Here is a 19,821-nt window from a genome sequence, read left to right on the forward strand (position 1 = left end):
AAGTTGAGGAGCCCTTATTAAGGAAAGCATACATAGAATTAGGTAAGATATAGGGCATATTTATTTAGAATAAGAAAAGAAATCACACACACACACACACACACACACACACACACACACGCACTAGATTTTTAGAGAATTAGGTCCCTTTCTTTCTGAATTAGCTTATATAGAAATGTTTAAATGGAAATGCTGTCATATCAAAACTTATCTTCTTCTCTCTGCTTAGAATATTCTGTAACTCCCAACCATTCCCAGTACTTGCAGTGGCCATGCAAGTGAAAAGACTTGAAATGTAAGCAACATAAACTTCCCCTTACGTCCATCTCTGGAAGAAGGTGAAGTTGTTCTGGTATGGTGAATAGAATTCTAAGATGGTCCCAAGGTTCCTACTGCCTAGTGAATGTTTCCATGTAATGTGACCTGTGGACATAATGGATGTGCCATCATGATTCAATTACATTATGTGGCAAGGTGAAAGAATTTTGCAGATACAATTATGGTGTCTAATCATTTGATGTTGAGTTAATCCACAGGGAGATTATCCTGGTGGACCTCACCTAATCAGGTGAGTACATAAAAGAGATATGGGGATAGTTTTCCTGCTGACTTTGAAGAAATAAGCTACCACATTGTGAGAGGGCCATATGGTAAGGAGTTGTGAACAATTTCTAAGAACTAAGAGTTGGCAGCCAGCAAGAAAGTAGGGATCTTAGCCATACAAGGACAAGAAATTAAATTCTGCCAGCTACATGAGGTTAGAATGGGACCCCATGCTCCAGAAAGAAAGCATGGTCCCATGCTTCCTGGGACACCTGGGTGGCTCAGTTGGTTTAGCGTCCAACTTTGGCTCAGGTCTCAGTCTTGTGGTTTGTAAGTTCGAGCCCTCATCAGGCTCTGTGCTGGCAGCTTGGAGCCTGAAGCCTGCTTCGGATTCTGTGTCTCCCTCTCTCTCTCTGCCCCTCCCCTGTTCATGCTCTGTCTCTGTCTCTCTCTCAAAAATGAATAAACTTAAAAAAATTAAAAAAAAAAAGAAAGGAACATAGCTTAGCAAACATCTTCACTGCAGCATTGTGAGACCTTGTGCAGGGGACCCAGAAGAGCCACGCCTGTACTCCTGATCCATAGAAACTATGAAATAATGAGTATGTATTGTTGCAAGCTGTTAGATTTGTAATAATTTGTTATACAGCAATTGAAAAGTAAATATATCAGGAAAGCTGAACCAAAAAGAATGATGTGCCACACTTTGAAATTCATATGCTGCAGTGATTGTTGCCTCCATGACTTTTACAAGAACAAAAACTGGCTTAACCTATAAGTTTGTGACTCGTAGATGTATCTGGGGGTTATAAGTTAAGGACAATTGTTCTATTTTAATTTTGAAAAATTTTGTAATGTTTATTTATTTTTGACAGAGAGAGAGAGACAGAGCTTGAGTGGGGGAAGGGCAGAGAGAGAGGGAGACACAAAATCTGAAGCAGGCTCCAGGCTCTGAGCTGTCAGCAGAGTCCAATGCGGGGCTTAAACTCAAGAACCACGAGATCATGACCTGAACCAAAGTTGGACACTTAACTGACTGAGCCACTCAGGGGCCCCACAATTGTTCAATTTCAGACACTAGTGCTAATTTACTGGGTAACCGTGAGCTCATTTTTCTCTTGTATGGGTTTCAGTGTTCTAGTCTTCACAGTAAGGGAGTTGGATAATTTGATCTCCAAGGATTTTCCAGCTTTGACAACTCTACAGAATTATCAAGTGTATTGCCAGATGACAGGCTCCATGAAAGCCACTGGCCCCTCTGTACTTGTGGGTAGGTTCCATTTGTTTAGGCACACAATTTTCTTTGCATCTCAAAGTGGACTGGGCTCTGCATTGAAATCCCCCTTCCACATCATATAATTATAGAAGCACAGATGATTCATTCTCTGAAATGGTCTATTCACTTAGATTAACCACACCTAAAACAAGAATCTTCTTGACCTGAGAATCTTCATTTAGAACTTGCTGATTCAATAGAAAGACATCAAATTACATCCACTGTTAATTTTAAATTAACTCAAAGTATTTAATTAACACCTCTTCAAACAGAAAAGGAAATAAGGATACTTTCCACTAAAGGCAATGAAGACCACTTAAGAGATTTTTATAAATCAAATTTAAACCCCATATCCATTTAAACTCTTTCACAATTAAGAATATTCAGGGTAGAGATGCACATAAAGCAATTAGCAGCTCCGGAGAAGGGATGGGGGAGGGATACTAAGCAAGATTTGATTAAATGTTGAAATGAAGTGAAGCTAAGTCTTTGCATAATTGTGGAAGAGGAACGTAGTCCCTCAGGTATGTGTTAAAACTGGAAGGAAAACTACAAAACATGTGAGCTCACTAAAGACCATTAAATGTTATGGGGTACATGAGACACCTTCTCAAACAGTAGGTTCTAAAGTCTTTCTCATGGGAAAAAAATGTAGATCTGGATCAGTAGACCCCCTGACTTGATCATTAATTCATTAGATGGCTCCAGTAGGTCAGTTGACTTCTTTGAGCTCCATTTCCCTTACTGTAAGCAAAATGATGTGGTATTTACATTAAATGAGCATTAGAACCACTTGTTCCTTGAGCTTTTGGTATCTGTTAAAATATAGAGAAACCATTTTTAAATGGCCAAATCAGTTTTAGGAAAAGCTGGGAATTGAATGGATTAATTTTATTGTTGTTGTTTTTTAATTAGAAGATTTCTTGAAGTCTTTTCTAGGCTGATGGGGCCTAGAATCTCCCAGGTGATTATATTTTCAGTTCACTTGATAAAAGAATCCCCTGTTTTTAGACAATATCTAGGAACTGCGTTGAGCAGAACACATGTCAAAAAGCACCAGATGAGATGATCTCTAAAGACCTTGAGAGTGCAACATCCTTTGAATCTTGATCATCTTGTCTGTACTTTAGCTCTAGGTACATTCATGAGCTGGAAAGGATGTTAATAGGCGTAGCACTTTTGACAGTAATTTACTAAGTCTCCTTGATGAAGTCAAACATTTTAATTAAATATTCATTAGCTTCAAACCTGAGCCTTGTTAACCATGGATTTATTTCAAGCATGAATTTAAGGACCTTCCCTTTTTACAATCTCTTTATAGTTTCAGATGCACACACTGACCCCAAAGCTTAAATTATCAAAATCCAGAATCAAAAACCAGATGCCGTACAGAACATTTTGGTTCCATTCATTTTTTCCTTATTCTTACCTACTTCAGGTAACACTAAAGATTGTCAAGTTGAGACAGAATTAAACTTCACACAATGATAGTACAATGTGTGGAAAGGGAAGAGAGTATGTTACTTTGGGATGAGAAAGGGCTTTGGAATGGAATGGCCTGGGGGTTTAACTCTTAGCTAAATTGTACTAGCTGTGTGGTCTTGAGCAGGTTAATCAAGCCCTTTTACATGTTTGTCCTCATCTCCAACAATTGTTAGTGCAAGTAAGCTGTATATTTCCTGAGTATTATTAAAATTCATGAGTTAAATGTTGCTTTTCTATTTCCTGTAGCAGGTCTAATGTTTCTTCTGTGAATCTCCTAAACTATTGGATAGTATGATAGTATAAGCTTGGTAATTATACATACCTGAGTCTCTTCTGTTTTAAATGATCCCCTTTCATTTAAAAAAGTCACTTTCACTTTTGTTTAAAAGTTCACATTCCACAAGAATGGCATTGGGAGTCTTTGAAAGGATTCTATAAATAGTACCCCTCACCTCCAAAGTTTGAGCCAGTTGAGAAATAATAGCAAAGAAGTAAATAAAATGACCAAAATATCACATTTCTTTGAATCCAGGGAAATGTAGTTATTTTAAGGCATACCATTATTTTATATACTTTAGATAAAAGCACTGATAATTAATATTTGACAATATACTTTCTTACAACTTGTAATTTCTATTTTACTCTTGAAAAAAATAGACTTAGTTCATATATTTTTATTTTGCATTAGTCTTATCCAAACATAAAGAAAATGTGAACCAACTAAACTGGCAAAGGTTTTCATAAAGCATCTTTGTATTGAGAGATTGTTATTTTTCACTTGGGTAGATCAATGTCTGAGCTTTTTCTGTATAATTTTGCTTGTCTCCTGTCAGAAGTCTTGGCGATATGGCATTCTTAAAATAGGCCCTTAGAAAAAAATCCAGAAGTCATTGTGTTAGACTTTTTTTTTAAAAGCTTTTATTATTTATTTAGAGAGCGCACACATGGCAGAGAGAAGGAGAGAGAGAGAATCCCAAGCAGGCTCTACATTGTCTACACAGAGCCAGATGCAAGGGTAGAACTCATGAACTGTGAGATCATGACCTGACCTGAAACCAAGAGTCAGAGCCGACTGAGCCGATGGAGACACCAGATTCCCTGCTGGACTTTTAAACTGGCTTTTCAAAGATGAGGAACTAGCCTCATTTTCACTCGTGCTTTGACAGGATATGTTCCTAAACATATTAGATGCAATTCCTCACTATTTGGTTCCTAAGGCTTAAAAACAATCCTGAGGACTTTCTCCAGTGTTTCTGATACCCATTCAGCAAGTTTTGATACAGGAACATTTAATATTAGTAAATGTGTAGGCAGTGACCACTGTTATGACCTCCGCCTGGCCAACAGTGAGCCTTCACTACTGATGAAGTGGATTTTTTTAGCGTGATTGATATATACAAGTAAGTGATCTTTCTAATACTAAACAGAGATGGACTGACCTACTGACAAAGAGGCTCTGGTGCAACCAGCAAGTAGCTGCTGCCAATAGAAAGAAGAAAGGGCTCTGCCTCACAAACCTGTTTCTCCTTTCAGACTAATAAGCCAGTTAAGCCAAAATAGGTATGAGGATGTGGATAGAATCCATGATTATTATAATATTCTACTTTGTATTTTCTGCATTCTCCTTGCTTTTTGCTGCACAGTGGCTTATCTGGTCTGCTGCCCCAATGTGATGACACGCCCTGCTGGAGTGAGAGCCTACGAAGTCTCCCTGCTCCCTCAGGGGATCTTTATAGCTCTATTAGATTCTGGTATCCTCATGCTAGGACATGCACGGATTCCCATTTTTTGTGCACATCCCACTCCATGCGGTGGGATCTGATAGAGCTGCCACAGTCCACCTATCTAGACACATTGCACATTGCTGTCGCTTCATGTTGTAGCACCATACCTTCTTGAAGATGCCACACCCAGAGCTTCTTCTAGAGACTTGATGCTACAAGCTACCCATAGATCTCTGTACTGCTCATATTCTCAGGTGTCACCAGAAACATAACTCTGGATAGTTCTATTACTCTCTTCTCCTCTAAGTTTCACACTAAGAAAGAAAAAGTGAGGACTCACTCCTCTTTGACCTTTTGTTATCTCTTTTTCTTGCCTATATTCCCTCATGGTTTAAAAGGACTTATGAGTTCAGTTTTTTCTTTCTTTCCTTCCAGAATATCCCTCTTCCTTTGCACCTCCTTTCCCCCAGGTTTGTAATGCCTAGGAGACATGATTTAAGGGTAGGGGATTGTTGTTCAAATTAGGATAATCTTGAGTGTGAAGGGGGGCACTATTCATAAATACATTGGGACAATGGGCATAAGCCAGGAACAAGCAGGCGTGGTAGATGGTGTGATATGCTACCCATATCCCCCTTAAGGGAGATGGACTCAGTGTAGGGAAGTCACTTTACCCACCATCACACTCCTTTTTCAGAGCAACCAATGACTGATCCAGTGTGTGTGTGTGTGTGTGTGTGTGTGTGTGTGTTGGTGCGGAGGAGATATAAAGGCTTGCCATCTTCAACTCAGGACAATTCTGTAGGGTCTACTCAGCTTCAGAGCTCCCTATGAGATTGGCTGGAGCTACACTGAGGTTCATTGCAGCTCCTCCTTTCCTTCTGTCCAGTGCTGCTTCTTTCCCTTCCCTTCCACAAATGTAAATCCCAGGATACTGTCTAGTCAGTATCTTTCACTCTAGCATCCATAGTCCATCTCCAAGTTTGCTGCACAGGGAAACCTACCAGAAACACCAGGCAAACTGATAGTTGTGGTCACCCTATTTATGGGGAAAAGTGATAGAAAACACAAAAGCCTTTGCAGTGTATAAATTACACCTCAGAAAACCTGACTACACACATATGTACAAATGCAAACACACAGGAGGAACGTTTGCAGAATATTGCAAAAATAAAATTTGAAAAATATCCCTATAACTTTGTGATGTGGGATACAACCTAACCTCACATAAAAATTGAATGAGAAATGAGAGACTCATTGTGAAGGTCCTGAGAGCAGGTGTGACACTCAATAATGTAAGAAAGCAGCTAATCTTATTTTCCCCCTCTTTTCCCTTTCCCTAGTCTTCCACATAAATAAGAATTTTACTCTTCACAAAAAATGTGATTTACTCTTTATAGCCCTGTTTCAAATATCCTGAAGTCTTATTATAATATGCTTGATTATAGAGTAGGATCCAGACCATACCCGAAGACTTAATTGCTAGCATATTAAAATGACCCCATTAATCATGTTGTATTGCATGAAAGGCAGACTTATTGCAAGAACTTCAAAAAAAACAGTATAGTGAAGTTCCCACCTGGCATGAGAGCAGCCCTTATGTTGTTTTTAAACACGTTGATGTTGCCATTCATTCATTCATTTATTCGAAATACACTTATTTATTAATGTCTACCATAAGAACACTACTTTTTGAAAATGTAGAAATTAATGCAATTTCATTCTTGTCATCGAAAACAATTTTGCTTAGGAGTGAAAACAGATATGTCATTGAGTATTTTTAATTATATCAAATATTCTAAAAGAAGAGTCCCTGGATGCTGTGTAAGTTACAGTAATTAATCATGCCAAAAATAACCAAGGAAATCTGAGATAAGGTGAAAGTAGTTTTGGTCTGATGGAAAAGTAAGAGTCTTCCAAGGCCTGGAAACTGTGGAGAGAATTTTAAGGCAGAGGGAACAAATCACTCAAAGGCATAGTGTTATAGAACTCAGAGTCCACAGTAATCCACAACTAATTTTGTAGGCCAGGGATATACTGTTTGTGTATAGAGGAGGTGATGGAAAGAACTGGAAGAGGTAATAAGAATAATTAAACTCTAATACCTACTATATGCAGACCGATGTTCCAAGCATATTGCTTATATAGTTACTAGATTCTCGCAACAGTTCTAGGAGTTAGGATCTATGATTATCCCCATTTTATAGGTCTTAAAACAGAGGCACCAAAGGATAGAGTCACTTGTCCAAGGTCACATTTAGAACAAGGAACTAAGGGTCTTAACCCATGCAGATCTGGCCCCACATGTGATGTTCTCATCCTGTGTTCTATGCTTTCATTATTTTGAAGGTGATATGATGCCATCGGAATCCATAATTCATATTGGATGCAAACTGATGGTAAAACTAGATTAGTTGTATGAAATCCATGGATGGAAAAGTTATCAGAAGTTGATTGTGGAAGTGAGATAAATCTATCTCATCTTAAATCTAGGCATTCATAGTGTCCACCAACAGGATTGTAAGGTTGTACTCTGTAAAATTTGCATATGATAGGTTTTGTAAATACAGCCTTTGGAGGATGAAATTTTAAGACCGATTTTATTTAAAATTACAATATTTAGCCATATTAGATTTCATATTTTTATTTTATTTTAATTCCAGTTAGTCAACATAGAGTGTTATATTAGTTTCAGGTGTACAATACAGCGATTCAACAATTTCATACCTCACCCAGTGCTCACTGGGATAGGTGCTTTCCTTAATCCTCATCATCTATTTAACCCATCCCTCCATCCCCCTCCCCTCTCGTAACTATTGGTTTGTTCTCTAAAATTAAGAGACTGTTTCTTAAGTTGTGTCTCTTTTTTCCCTTTTCTTGTTCGTTTTGTTTCCAAATATGAGTGAAATTCCACATATGAGTGAAATCATATGCTATTTGTCTCTCTCTGACTGACTTATTTCACTTAGCATAATATTCTGTAGCTCTATGTCCTTGCAAATGACAAGATTTCATTCTTTTTTATGGCTGAATAATATTCTCTGTGTGTGTGTGTCTGTGTGTGTGTGTGTGTACACACAGACAGACACACACACAGTAGATTATATATATATAAAAAATCTCCAGACTATGTACACATATATACATACACAGACACTTGTTCTTTATCCATTCATCTATCGATGGTCATTTAGGTTGCTTCCATATCTTGACTATTACAAACAACGCTGCTATAAACATAAGAGTACCTATGTCCCTTTGAATTAGTGCTTTTGTATTCTTTAGGTAAATACCCAAGAGTACAATTGCTGGATCATTGGGTAAATCTATTCTTAACTTTTGAAGGAACCTCCATACTGTTTTCTAGAGTAGCTGCACTAGTTTTCATTCCTACCAATGGTGCGGGAGGGTTCCCCTTTCTCCACATCCTCACTGACACCTGTTGTTTCTTGTGTTGTTGATTTCATCTGTTCTAACAGGTGTGAGGTGGTATCTCATTGTAGTTTTGATTTGCATTTCTCTGATGGTAAGCGATGTTGCACATCTTTTCATGTATTTGCTTGCCGTCTATATGTCTTTGGAGAAATGTCTGTGCATGCCTTCTGCCCACTTTTTAATTGGATTATTTGTTTTTTAGGTGTTGAGTTTTATAAGTTCTTTAAATAGTTTGGATACTAACCCTTTATGAGATAAATCACTTGCAAATATCTTCTATTCAGTAGGTTGCCTTTCTTTTCTTCTTTTCTTTTCTTTTCTTTCTTTTTTTTGGGGGGGGGTTGGAGGGACTGTTTCTTTATTTCAAAAAGACAATTGTATCAAAACAGTTTTACTGTTGGTTTCTTTCTCTCAATCAGTGCCATAGAGAACAAACCAAAGGAGAGTGCATTTTAAGCCAATAAGCTGCAGGATAAACACCTAATAGACCTCATGGTAACCTCACCAAAAAGGGGAACTGGGCAGGGAAAGAAACTTAAAAGATCAGCATATTATCAGCCCACAGACTGTAGAGAGAGTTCTCAGCCAGACGGGGTGGCCAATGTGCCCCAACCCTAAAGAAGTGAAGTTTCAAAATAAATTTGGAGAGGGCAGTATGTGTTAAGCTGAAAAATTTCTTTCCAAATGTGAGGAAGGGGTCAGACTGCTGCTTCAGAACTGTGGAATTATTTGGATTTTGTACAAATGGTTACTACATCAACAGAAAAAAAGGTAATTACAAAGTGTGTACATCACAACATGCTTTTAAAGACACTTTGCATTGTGCACACATTGCAAAAAAACATTGTCCCCAGGGTGCTCAGCTTGAAGCCCAACTGGAATGCCTGGGGAGAGACAGAGACAGTTTGGTGAAAGAGACACAGGGGTTGGGGTGGGAGAGGTGGCAAAATGAGAAAGCAGCCTTCCAGTTAAAGATCAGCTCTCAGTTTCAAGGCCAGCTTCAGCCTTAGGAGGAGTCGGGCTGAGAGGGAGGAGCAGTGGCAGAGCAGGACTGTGCTGCTCTGCCTCTCATTCAGGTCAATCGGAGTCTGCTCCAGCATCCTTTGTGTACAGAGGTGTTCCTCTTTGGTGCATTTAAGCTTATCTCCCAGGTCATCAGTTGTCTTCTCCAGTTTGGCCACTGACCTGTCAGCAAACTCATCATGCACGGGTCTCTGCTTCCTTGAGTTTATCTGTAAGAATATTTATCTCCTCTTCATATGTGTCCTCTGCTTGAGAGTAATTTTCTGCAGTAGCTCTCAGGCACTTCAGGTTCTGGTCCATCAGTCTGATCTGCTCATCCATGTCTTGGCAACGAGACTATGCCAGCTCAGGTCATTCCTCGTGCTCCTCAATAATCACCAACTTCTGAGCCCCCTTTTTGGACTTTAGATTCGCCTCTTCTGCAATGTGCTAAGCTTCTTAGAGTTGATTTCCTGGAGTTCCATCTTTTCTTCATATGTTAAGGCTAGGTTTTCAATAACGTCCATACCTCTCTTGCTCTGAGTAGCAGCTTTCTCAGTTTCCTCCACTTTTGCAGGGCAGCTGCCAGGTGCTCCTGGGCACTGTTCAGCTCCTCATCAACCAGCTGCATCCTAGGGGTCAAGGAGGCCACCTCAGCCTCGGCCTGCTCTTGGCCACCTTTCCTCCTCCACTTCCCACTGCAGGTTCTCCGCTCATTCCTCTGTATCACCTGCTTGCTGCCGCAGAACGTAGATCCTGCCTTTCACCGCCTACATGGTGGTGATCCCTACCATGGTGCCCACCCAGCCCCTGCTTGCTCTCAGCTTCTGGCCTCCTTCCATCCACACTGCAGCCACTTCTTACCCCCACTTCCACCCATTCCACCCTGAAATACTAGAACGCCAGTAGGTTCTCTTTTAGTGTTGTTATTTCTTTCACTGTGCAGAAGCTTTTTATTTTGATTTAGTTCTAATAGTTTATTTTTGCTTTTGTTTCCCTTGCTTCAAGGGACCTATCTAGGAAAAGTTACTATGGCTGATATCAAAGACATTACTGCCTCTGTTCTCTTCTACGATTTTTGTGGTTTCAGGTATCACATTTAGGTCTTTAATCCATTTTAAATTAATTTTTGTGGATGGTGAGAGAAAGTGGTCCAGTTTCTTTCTTTTGCATATTGCTGACCAGTTTTCCCAACACCACTTGTTGAAGAGATTATCTTTTTTCCATTGGATATTCTTTCCGGCTTAGTGGAAGATTATTGACCATATAGTTGTGGGTTTATTTCTGGGTTTTCTATTCTGTTCCATTGATCTGTGTGACTATTTTTGTGCCAGTACTATGTTGTTTTGTTCACTGTAGCTTTATAGTGTAACTGGAAGTTGGCATTGTGATGATTCTGGCTTTGCTTTTCTTTTTCAAGATTGCCTTGCTGTTCGGAGTCTTTTGTGCTTCCATACAAATTTTTAGGATTGTTTGTTTTAGTTCTGTGAAAAATGCTTTTGGTATTTTGACAGAGATTGACTGGGTAGTATAGACATTTTTGACAATATTTGTTCTTTCAATCCATGAGCATGGAATGTCTTTCCAATTCTTGGTGTGGTCTTCAGTTTCTTTCATCAGCGTTTTATAGTTTTTAGACTAGAGGTCTTTCACCTGTTTGGTTATGTTTATTTCTTAGATATATTCTTGTTATTGATGCAATTGAAAATGGGATCTTTTTTTCATTTCCCTTTCTGCTGCTTCATTATTGGTGTATAGAAATGCAACAGATTTCTGTGGATTCATTTTGTGTCCTGTGACTTTACTGAATTCATTTATCAGTTCCAGGAGTTGTTTTGGTGGAGTCTTTTGGATATTTTATATATAGTATCATGTCATCTGCAAATAGTGAAAGTTTTACTTCTTCCTTACCTTGGAAAGGTAGGATGCCTTGAATGCCTTTTATTTCTTTTTGTTGTCTTTTAGCTGTATCTAGCAAATACAATACCGTGTTGAATAAAAGTGGAGAGAGTGGACATCCTTGTCTTGTTCCTGACCTTATAGGAAATGCTATCAGTTTTTCCCCATCGAGGATGATGTTGGCTGTGGGTTTTTCATCTATGGCCTTTATTATATTGAGCTATGTTCCCTCTAAACCTACTTGGTTGAAGGTTTTTATCATGAATGGATGTTGTACTTTGTCAAATGGTTTTTCTGCATCTAATGGAAATGATCATATGGTTCTTATCCTTTGTCTTATTGATGTGTTATATCACATTGATTGATTTGCAAATATTGAACCACCCTTACAACCCAGGAATAAAATCCCATTTGATCACAGTGAATGATTTTTTTAATGTATTGTTGAAATTCATTTTACTAGTATTTGTTGAGGATTTTTACATCTGTGCTCATCAGGGATATTACGCTGTAGTTCTCTTTTGTGTGTGTGCTGTATTTATCTGGCTTTGGTGTCAATGTAATAAATTTGGAAGTTTTCCTTCCTTTTGTATTTTTTTAGAATAGTTTGAGAAGATAAGGTATTAAATCTTCTTTAAATGTTTAGTAGAATTTGCCTGTGAAGCCATCTGGTCCTGGATTTTTTTGTTTGTTTGTTGGAAGTTTTTTGAATCAATGCTGGATATCAGTCTGTTCAAATTTTCTATTTCTTCCTGTTTCAGTTTTTGTAGTTTATGTTTCTAGGAATTTATCCATTTCTTCTTGGTTATCCAATTTGTTGGGGTATGGTTTTTCATAACATTCTTATAATTGTTTTTATTTCCAGGGCGTTGGTTGTTATTTCTTCTCTTTTGCCGGAGACCAGCTCCAGCAACCAGGGGTTCCCGAAGGAAAAACGGCATCAGTGAAAATAAAACAAAACTAAAATAAAAAACTGGAAAATAAAAACTAAAAGAAAAAACTAAAACTAAAATAAAAATGGACACAGACAACAGCAGTATGTTGAACTGGCCAATTTATTGTAGTAAACATGGCATTATATATGCTATGATTTTCTTGTAGCATACGTCATTTATGTTTTTCTAACATTACCTAATTTTGAAAATGTTCCTATGTATAAACAACCTTTAAGAAATAACATGGCAATTTTCCCCTAACTTTCCCGCATACCCTTCGATTATAGATTAATTTCTTACATTATTCCATTCTGCATCTGCGTTTATCTATAATCTACAAAGCATTTGCTTTGCTGTTGTTGTGAAAGGCCCTCCATTTCTCAGCACCTCAAGTGGAACAGTTACAGGGACATGACCTCCTAACCACATGAAGCCAGAAGAACAATGTGTTTGCCTCGGTCCGAGGTGCCAGAAAGGGGCTGAAAAGGCCTTGGAAACCGAAACCCATGCCTCATACATTCTCAGAGAGACAATGCACCTAGGAACCAATGAACCATTCTGTAGCTTAACTGACTAGGTTCAGTCATCATCTGGAATGCCTCCGGGGGGCCAGGTGGGCCTAGGGGTTAAAGTCACCTGTGCCAGAGATATACTCCTTAGTTGCCAGAGTGGGGCTCTCAAATCCATATGTCTCTCCTTTACAGGCCCTCTTTGCTGGCAAAGGTATGAGGCTATCATCCTTCCTGTAAGTAGAGGAGTCTCCATAGAGGATGGCAAGGGCTAAACATAAGGCCGCACAATTTCTTGCGGAGCCTTATTTTCTTCCCTAATGGTTCTTTTCCCAGGGGGCCTGCCGAGGGCAATTCCCCAACAGACAATACCCCAGGTACTTTTAAGGCCAAATTACCTAAAAGCGGGAGTACAAGAAGCTACACTGTGGGCGGGCCGCCCTGCAGTCACCAATCTGTCCACAGCCCAGGCCCTGCCACTCAGGCTGGGATACCTTGGCTTCCAGCATCAGCACTCTTCCATTGTCAATTTTATTTATTTGGGTCCTTTCTCTTATTTTCTTGATAAATCTGGCTAGAGGGTTATCAATTTTATTGATTTTTTTTTTGAAAGAAACAGCTCCTGGCTTCATTGATCTGTTCTATTTTGGTTTGTCATGTTTTTTAGAGTCTACTTCATTTATTTCTGCTTTGGTATTTATTATTTCCTTCTTTCTGCTGGTTTTAGGTTTTGTTTGTTCTTTTGCTAGTTCCTCCAGGTGAATACTTAGGTCATTTATTTGCAATTTTTCTTGCCACTTGGGGTAGGCCTTTATTGCTGTATACTTTCCTCTTAGAATTGTTCTTGCTGCACCTGAAAGGTTTTGCACCATTGAGTTTTCATTTTCATTTTTTTCCATGAACTTTTTATTTCTTCTTTTATTTCCTGGTTGACCCATGTTTAGTGGCATGTTATTTAACTTCTATGTATTTGTGGTCTTTCTAGATTTTTTTCTTATGGTTGACTTCTAGTTTCACAGCATTATGGCCAGAATGGATGCATAGTATGGCTAGTATCTTTTTGGCTTTGTTGAGGCTTGTTTTGTGAGTTAATATGTGATCTATTCTGGAGAATGTTCCTTGTGCACTTGGTTCCTTGGTAAGATTGTATGTTCTGCTGTTTTAGATTGGAATGTTCCAAATATATCTGTTAAATCCATCTGGTCCAGGGTGTCTTTCAAAGCCATTGTTTTCTTGTTGAGTTTCTGTTTAGATGATCTGTACATTGATATAAGTGGGGTGTTAAAGTTCCCTATTATTATTGATTACTTCCTTTATGTTTGTTATTAACTGTTCCATGTATTTGGGTTCTTTCACATTATGAGCATAAATATTTACAATTCTTATATCTTCCTATTGGATTGTCCCCTTTATTAATATATAGTGTCCTTCTTTGTCTTTGGTTATAACCTTTGTTTTAAAGTCTGTTTCGTCTCATGAGTATTGCTACTTCAGCTTTCTTTTAACATCCATTTGCTTGATAGATGTTTCAACTTTCACCTGCCTTTCAATCTGTACATGTCTCTTATAGGCAGCATATGCATGGATCTTGTTTGTTTTTGTTTGTGTTTTTTATCCATTCTATCACCCTATGTCTTTTGATTGGAGCATTTAGTCCATTTACATTCAAAGTAATTATTGATAAATATATATTTATTGTCAATTTATTATTTGTTTTGTTATTGTTTCTGAAGATTATTTCTTATCCTTACTTGTCTTTCTTCCATGTTTTGCTGTTTTTCTTTATTATGTATTAGGAATGCTCTGTATTCATTAAAAAAAAATTAATGTTTATTTTTGAGAGAGAGAGGGGGGAGGTGGGGAGAGGGAGAGAAAGCACAAGTGGAGGAGTGGCCAAGAGAAAGAGGGAGACACAGAATCTGAAGCAGGTTCCAGGCTCCGAGCTGTCAGCACAGAGCCTGATGTGGAGCTCAAACCCATGAGGCAAGAGATCATGACCTGAGCAGAAGTCGGATGCTTAACTGACTGAACCACCCAGGAGTCCTGTTCTTTCTCTTTATTCTTTGCATATATATTAGTAGTGTTAGATATATGGTTACCATTAGATTTGCATATAACCTATTCTGTATATAGTAGTCTATACTTGATGTTTGTTTAAGTTTTAACCCATTATTTACTCCTCTCCTCCCCTTGTTTAAGGTATATGTTGTTATATTTTATATCCTTTTATTTTGTGAGTTCCTTGACTGCTTTTTTACAGAAATATTCATTTTTACTGATTTTGTGTTTCCTACCTTTTACTGTTACTTTGGTCTCTCCTCTCCTTTTCACTCAAATAGTCCCCTTTAATATTTCTTGCGGGGCTGGTTTAGTGTTCATGAACTCCTTTAGTTTTTGTTTGTAGACAGACTTAATTTTAAATCATGGTCGTACCTCTCACCAGCTTTAAGACTTTTGTGAAGATCACCTACTTCTCAGGCACAAATTTTTGGACTTTAAATTGAAACAAACAAATATATAATTCTCCTCAAAGAGCTTTTGTGATGATTAATCTAGTAAAATTCCTGAAACATAGTAAGGTCTTGATAAATGCTTGTTGCCTCTACTTGTAATCCTACAGAATACTTTTAAATTATAAATAGTTTCATGTGTCTAAAGATTAAAATGCTAATGATTGACAAGCTTCAGCTTTTATTCTGAGGGGTATGTTTTCTTTTTCTTTTTTGATGCACATCAAAAAAATATTCCTTCCACTGTAGTCATTTTGTTTAAAACCCAGTAACTTTGACCTTACAAAGTCAATACTGTTGTTTATATTTTTTGACTTTGGCAGAAAACAAGGTCCCAAGCACTGAAGCAAATCTTTTTGTCTCCCTTCATCTATTTTTCCTGCCTTGAAGAAATGTTTCATGTATTTGCTCCTCTATTTATATCTCAATTCACAGTTGTTACCAGATTTGCATGTTCATATTCACATTTTCATTTGTAAGATTTATACAGAACATGTCCTTTGCATAAGTATGCAACATAAAATACAGACTTCCATAAAGAATAAAATGTGTTTCTTCTCTAAGAATATATGAGCCCCGAACATAAATTCCATAACAACAGTCTACTGGGGGAAATTTTTTCATGTGTTGAGGAACCACATGGGGAACTGAAAACTGAAATTTTACCAGTAAGGAGAGCAGTAGATCAAGTCTTTTAGGGCAGACAGGAGGGAAGGAAGCCCAGGATTAGGCACAGTTAAGAAAGGAACAAGATGATGGTGCTGGGTAAGCCAAAAGAGGGAATTTCCAGCAGAGTCAGATTCTGTAGAGTGGCTAAGTAGGGGGCAGCTTGATAATCATATTAGTTTTACCATTTACACAGTCACAGACAAAAATAGAGAGTAGAGCCAACAGGTTGTTGGAGATGGAAGCCTGAAATATTGTGGGTAGAGGAGGATGACTAAGCAGATGTGCCCCGGTTCCCATCCATGTCTGCCATATGACCATGAGCATTTTGTGTAATCTTTATGAGTTGATTTCCCTAACTATAAAATGGATAAGGCTTATTTTATGGTGCTGTTTTGAATATTATTGTGACAAGAATATGCAGAGTATGTAGCAATACTTTTTTAAAATATAAAAGGTTTTGTAGTAGATGGTAGGCAATATTTTTATCAGGGTCGACATTTTTTATCTATATTCAAGGTGGTTAGAGAAACAGAAAAGAGAAAGATTCAACTGTATAGTTAACTTTGACTTTTTAAGTTTTACTCAAAATATTCCTGTTTTTTTAAACTGAAAACAGTGAAATGTCATTATCACATTTTATCATTTCTTTTGATATTTTACTTCATCTCCAACCACTAAAACAATCTTTATTGTTACTGCCTTCTGGCCTCAAGTCCTCTGAAAATGAATGGTTTCTTATTAAAACTAGTGGTTCTGTGAAGCACCAGCCAAAGGTGCAGCCGTACTGCATTCCAAAGTAACACTTCTTTTTTTCCTTCCATCATTAACCAAAGTTAAAATTCTTCTCTAAAAGTGAAATGGAACTAAAGCTATTGTAATATTTTGCTCTTCTACAAGACTAATTTGATGTTTGTAGATTTGAGTGGCCACATTACTGGAACTATTATGCATATCTAATAATCTTTATCAGTTATCACAAACTACTCCAAGAGAGAAAATCCCAAGTCTTAGTGGTTTGATATAATAGAAGTTATTTCTCATTCATCTAGAGACCAGACAGTATAAGGTAGGAATAAAGGACAGTTACTGTGCTTGAAGGACCTAACCAAAAGAGATTCTTCCCTTTCAACATTTGGCTTCCAAGATCATCTTGGAGTTTGATAGAAAACTAGCATAAAGAAAAGAGACACAATGAAGCATCACTCAGGAGGCTGGACCAGGCCTGGAAATGTTGTACATCTCTTCTATCAGTATTACTTGGTCAGGACTTAGACCAATTTCTAGATTCAAGGGAGCTGACAAAATGCAGTCTGTGGCTGACTTTTCATATTATGAAAAGGAAGCATTAATCTCTGGTGGTCAGAACGCCACTGATGTCACAGTCCATATTTTAGGTTTTTAATCTGCTGGACATCTGATGAAGAGCTCTGTTTGGCTAGGGATGAATGACACTACTTTATTAAAGCCTGCTCTAATCTTTTCAAATATTCAACAGTGGCAGTGAGGAGTGAAGCTCTGCCTTTGGTGTCCAACATACTTGAGTTTGGATCCTAGCTCAGGTCCTTGCTAGCGGAGTATCTTGACTTTTCTGAGCATTGGTATCCTCATCCGTAAAATTGTTAGACTGTGGCAGACGTTAACAATGTTTATATAGATCTGGAGTTGAAATATGTAAAATATGTAAATTAACTATCAGAGTGTCTAGCACAAAGAGATTGCTTAATCATTGTTAGCTGTTATGATTGCGATTGTTATTTGCCTTAATACCAAATAAGTAATGATTTATTACTACATCATGAACAAAATTCTTAATATTCATGAGATTGCCCATGTACCTTAACATCACCTTTAAGTCATTGGAGACACATTGAAGAAAGTTTTGTCATGGGCCTTTTAAATATTGGTGGCCTTCACAGTTTAAGCTTATATTGATGATGGTCTTAATTTCTTAACCCAGCTGTAGTTCCATCTGGATTAGGTTAGAGCCATGCTGGCCACCAGTCAAACGGAATTGTGATTGTTGCTTAATGTATCCAAATATCACTAAATAAATTTTGAAAAACAAATATCTGATAATGTGTATGACACCCATGCACTTAAAGGGCACCTCATATGCTCTGAGATATTTGTTTTATTTTCTAAAATTTAAGATCATTGGAAGGAGGACCTTTTTAGATTATTTTATTAATTTGACATATCTAATGATTGTTCATATTTGAACATGAGAAGCATTCAAGTCTATTTGGATTTTCCAAGCTCTATTTTTACTCCAACCATAGGAAAATAATTTAACCTCTAGTATTCTAAGGGGCTTTGTCTGTAAAATGAGAGTGATAATACCTGCCACACAGAGACTGAAAGCTTTCAGAATACTACGAGGACAAATTGGATACTCCACGTATGTTTGTTCTATTTGAATGTAAGTCTGAAGATTCTACAATTCTATGATAGTATTAGAATTTTCATTTTAGAAAGTTTTGCATTTTTGTTATGGAAAATTGTTACCTCTATAAAATTATTACCTCTATAAATCTAGAATTCAAATAGAACACATTCTAAAGGAGACCATAAATGCTCTGTTTGCTTGGTACTATTTACACATGTTTTCCAATACAATTTACTGGAGAATGAGATGAGATAAGTAGAGATGTTGGTTATTAAACTCTGTTCCTTACATTTTAGCTACATCAGTGAGAGCAGGTTTCTGGATTCTAAGTGCTAGAAAATGAATTATTGAAGTGTGAAAGCGGAACTGTGTATTGAAAATTGCAAAACACGCAGAGGCTGGCTGGTCTGCCTTATCAGAGAAGCTGGTTTGTTAGAACTTTAGTGGTTAAACCTTAAAGGTACCTCTACCTCCTATTAGAAGCAAATGCTCAACCCCTTTTTTCCTGGCTCTTGCCCCTGGAAATAATCCCATAGCTAATATGTTGTAAATGTTAATGAATTCAGTATTGTCTTGCACTGTCTCCTGCATTTTAATCACGATGTAATCTGGAGTGGTAACTATATTTCCCAAACCCCAAACTGGGACATGTTGCCTACTAGATGGTCTGATCCACAGCTGTAAACTGCCTGAGAGAAGACATCCATTGTTAGAGAAATACTGGAATTTCTGGAGTGTAAAAAGTATAAATAGAACCATACTGGATTTCTGGGCTATTTAAATAGTTTGTTCTAGAACTAAATTTGAGGGAAAGGAAAAGAAGAGGGAGTGAGATTAAAAATGACTAAATACTTAACTAGATGTCAGCTATTGAAAAAAAAGCTTATTTTTACAGTTACTATTTTAATCTTTCTAACAATCCCGTTATGAATGTTTCCATTTTATGGATAGGGAAACAGAACCTTCAAGAAATTAGGTAATCTGTTCAAGGTCACACAAATTCTAAATGCCAGAACTAGAACTGAAGCTATTTAAGGTGATGGCCCTTTGGCAAAACCAAGTCAGACCCTTAGTACTATTGTGTGTTTCTTCAAAACAATTGAAATATATCTTTCCAACATCAATCAGTTCTCCCATTCTCTAATATCAACTAGGTGTCCTACAATGCAATTTAATTCTGACACTAACAACCTGGAGTTAGTGCAGAACCAAGGGAGCTTAATTCCATAAGACTGCCTATATTTTAGATGTCAGCAGGAAATGGGGTCCTTATGCTACCTGCACTCTGCCTAGCTTGCTACAAATTTAGGAGTTCTTACAACTCTCCATTCATCAACCTGTAAGCTCCTTCAAACTTCATTGTTTCAGAGGTTTTAACGGTCTCATTACATAGGCACAATTGATTAAATCATTGGGTAGTGGTGACTGAATTCAATATCCAACCCTTC

General features: G+C 37.6%; 1 protein-coding gene and 1 pseudogene across 13 annotated transcripts in view; one reads left to right on the forward strand and one right to left on the reverse strand.

Annotated features, from left to right (window-relative positions):
- The window catches only part of TENM4 (teneurin transmembrane protein 4), a 2,920,333-nt gene that overhangs the window by 771,046 nt on the left and 2,129,466 nt on the right, over positions 1-19,821 (forward strand). The gene's annotated exons all lie outside the window — the stretch shown is intronic.
- LOC131486561 (tropomyosin alpha-3 chain-like) lies at positions 9,432-10,259 on the reverse strand (annotated as a pseudogene).

Source organism: Neofelis nebulosa, chromosome 10 (assembly GCF_028018385.1).
Source record: "Neofelis nebulosa isolate mNeoNeb1 chromosome 10, mNeoNeb1.pri, whole genome shotgun sequence".
Lineage (NCBI taxonomy): Eukaryota > Metazoa > Chordata > Mammalia > Carnivora > Felidae > Neofelis > Neofelis nebulosa.